Genomic DNA, 3,421 nt, shown 5'->3' with positions numbered 1-3,421 from the left:
TTCGAGTCTTGTGGGTATTAACAACCACGGTGCGGGCCGGGAACTTGTCGTCACCGTTTCTGTAGGCGCAGGATGGGGTGCAGGAGGCGGGTGAGCGGAGGGGGCTGGGGCTTGAGCGTGTTGTGGCTGGAGAATGGGGTTTACCACGGACCGAAAAACGCGAATGTGCATCGACACGCCAATGGCAGCGGTTGCAGCTGCCATGACGCTGGTTGTAGAGGCGTTCCGAAATGCAACAAGTGGAAAATCTGTGGCCTGAGGAGCAGGCGAGGGAGGAGGAGGAGGAGGAGGAGGGGGGACGAGAGCAGCGTATTGATGCAAGAGTGAGCATGTGTGTTCAAATGCATGGAAAGCAACCACAAAGTGGAAGGGGCGCGCGCGGGGGAAGCAAGCCACGGTGAAAGAAGACAAGACCAAGCTAGAGTACGAGCAGGGACCACATCCAAGACGGCAACCCCACGCTGCTGAGCCGCCGCCAGTAGCAGCAGTAGAGAGCAGCTGCAGCATATACCACGAGGGGGGACCCTACCTTGGAGGACTCAGCCAAAGCCTGAACCGGCTGGAAATGCAATCAATGAATGCCTCCTGCAAGCGTCTCTGGAGAGATAAGAGAAAGAGAGAGAGGGGAGAGGGAGGAGGGGGGAGCAGCAGGGCAGACAGGGACGGGCAGAAGCAGAGGAGCCGGCCGCCACAAGGCGAGAGGGACCGAAGAGGGCAAGAAGCGCACAGAGAGAGAGAGAGAGAGAGAGAGAGGGAGAGAGAGAGAGAGCAAACTTTTAGAGAGAGAGAGGGGGAGAGAGACAAATTTTTTAGAGAGAAAAGGGACTTAGAAGGAGAAATTTCATTTTTTAAGAGAGTTTAGGGAGAGTGGGAGGTTTTGAGAGGGAGGGGCTTGGAGTATTAGAGCTTTCACAGAGGGGTTCAGTTAGTTGAAGAGAGGGAGAGATTTTAGAGAGGGAGAGCGATTTTAGAGAGAGATTTGAGAGAGAGATCTCAGGGAGAGAAAGATTTTAGAGAGAGAGAGAGAGAGAGAAAGACCTCTTCAGTGTGTGTGTTTTTGTTTGCCGATGGGGGAGATGTTGGTATCTATGGTTGATAACAGCTGTTGTCATCCTAGTCATCCTTGCACCTCTAAATTAAAGTATTACAATTAGGAGGAGATATGGCATTGTCGTTGTGCTTGACAACCAGTGAAGACGCTGGTGTCGTCAACTAGGGCAGCGCCTCCTGACCTGGGACGCGAGGCGGCCGGGGGCCGCGGGGGAGCAGGGTGGGGGATACAAGGCGGGATGCCCTAGACCAAAGTGAATATGGATGGCTGTCTTGAGCGGGACTCGAAGACAAGACAAGGGATGATTCAAAGATGTGAGGCGTTTCTCATTGTGTGTGTGTGTGTGTGTGTGCGTTGGACGACCATCTGGTTGTGCCATACCAAAGTTATGGCGGAACGGTAGCGCTGCAGCGTCGTGGTCCGGCCATGTGGTCGCGATAAGAGTATTGAGGTCAAGCAGCGCACACTTGAGACGGGTCAGCTCCATCGAGCCGGCATCACGGATGTCAATGCCGGACATCGCTTCGGGGGGAGGGGTCCTTCCCAGCAAAGAAGCGCGCGCCGCGGTACAGTAGGACCTCCCCTATCAATCAGTTGAAAGCCACCCAACAGGAAATGAATCACACGCGCACACAGACACCATCAACCAGTCCACCCTCCGCCCAAAGCACCAAGACCCTGTCGTCTCTCTCCGGCAGCGCCACACCCGATTGGACCAGGGCTCGACTGCCATTCCCTTGCTACAAAGCAATCTACCGTTATACCCAGGCAAACGCATCAACTCGTTCTCTAAACTCGACGCCTTAGCCATCGCCATCTCTGAATTTACCATGCTATCAACACTATAAAAAATTCATCTTTGAACAATTTCTCTCAAAATCAATTGGTCCTTGATCAAACCTCTTGATCTTGTTATTTCCGTTGTGAACGACACACACACACACACACACACACACACACACACACACACACACACACACACACACACACACACACACACACACTCTCTCTCTCTCTCTCTCTCTCTCTCTCTCTCTCTCTCTCTCTCAATTTCTCTCTCTCGCTCGCTCGCTCGCGTGCGCTGCTCTCACTTTTGGCAGCGAGGAGGAGGTGGTGGTGGAGGAGGAGGAAGTGGCACAAGAACGGCAGCGAGGACGGTGAGTCGATCAGAATCGTGCCATCAATTGGGGTGGAACAAGACCGGTTCGGTCCCGGCGCTACCCGGCTCTCTCATCTCACCCGTCGTGTGTGTTGAGTAGCTGCTCGTTGAGGAGAACCCTCTTTAAAAAAAATATTATCACTTGGGCAGACGGCGCCCCTCCCTGTTCTCTTCGGCCGTCGTGCGCGCAAGCGCAACGTGCGCGTCGGTGCTGTCATTTGTGGGCGCTAGACTGGTACAGCTGTGCGGCTCACCAGTCTGGCTCCCCGCCTTCTGCTCATCGCAGCCCTTCAGGATGGCGTTTCGAGCACGCAGTCACACGCGTCAGCTCTTGGCAACATTGGTTCTAGCTCTTCTTTTGACCCCGGGTCCACAGATCTGGGCCGCCGCCGAAACATCATGCTTGGCAGGCAATTACCTCAACGCGCTTGGCACTTGCGTCGAGTGTCCTGCTGGTTATTAGTGCGTCGTGGTCCAGTCTTGTCACGCGGTCTGGCTCAAGGCTTGGCCTTTTATCGCAGTCCCCTTCTCACGCCCCTCACTGCTGGGCCTTGGTCGTAGCTGCATCGGCGGTGCCAGTGCGGCCAATCCCTGTGATCCAGGCTCCTACAACGCTCTTCCTGGCGAAACTGCCGAGGAAACAGCCTGCGCCGTACGATTCTTGCCTGACAGGGCTGTGCCCTGCTTGCCGCGCCCCAAAAAGTGCCCCCCCCCTTGGCCTTACTTGTACAACTTCCATCTTTGACGCACGCTCGCGCACTGATAGAGCTGTCCCAATGGTACTTACACCACGGCTGCCGCTAGCATAGCCTGCTCACCATGCCCCGCTGGCTCTGGGTATGTCAGCCCAACCCGGCCAGCGAGCCAGCCCCCATTGGTGTTGTCTTGGTTTCTCCCACCCGTTCACAAGCAACCCTCTCTGGCCCCTTTTAGCTGTCTGGACAAGGCGGCCTTGCCTCTCATTTGCCTTGAGGGGTCTTATTCGCCGGAGAGCGAGCACGAGTGCTTGGTGTGTCATGCGCTTGGTCCTTTCGCCTAGCTTTACACCCCCTCACACCGTACCCCTGCCTGCCGTGCCCCGACACGCCACAGACGTGTCCTGCAGGTGCTTACTGTCCCCACAATAGCATGGCCCTGCCTCTCAACTGCCCCGAGGGCACCTATAACGATGCGACCGGCCAAAGCAGTTGCACCACTTGCCCCAGCGGCTA

The 3,421-nt window shown here is 55.9% G+C and overlaps 1 protein-coding gene across 1 annotated transcript in view; it reads right to left on the bottom strand.

Annotated features, from left to right (window-relative positions):
* Nucleotides 1-1,571, bottom strand: part of MONBRDRAFT_38698 (uncharacterized protein) — a 3,767-nt gene extending 2,196 nt beyond the window's left edge. Inside the window, exons 1-4 of the mRNA XM_001749354.1 lie at nucleotides 1,433-1,571; nucleotides 1,233-1,333; nucleotides 152-255; nucleotides 1-59 (exon numbers count right to left, since the gene is read on the bottom strand). The exon at nucleotides 1-59 is cut by the window's left edge and continues 193 nt beyond it. The gene's annotated coding sequence lies outside the window, so the exon portion shown is untranslated. The remainder of the gene's footprint in view (nucleotides 60-151; nucleotides 256-1,232; nucleotides 1,334-1,432) is intronic.
* Between the last annotated feature and the right edge of the window lie 1,850 nt (nucleotides 1,572-3,421).

Source organism: Monosiga brevicollis, genomic scaffold, assembly GCF_000002865.3.
Source record: "Monosiga brevicollis MX1 MONBRscaffold_30 genomic scaffold, whole genome shotgun sequence".
NCBI classification, from domain to species: domain Eukaryota; class Choanoflagellata; order Craspedida; family Salpingoecidae; genus Monosiga; species Monosiga brevicollis.
The sequence above is the reverse complement of the archived record's forward strand: the minus strand, read 5'-3'. Positions and strand labels throughout refer to the sequence as shown.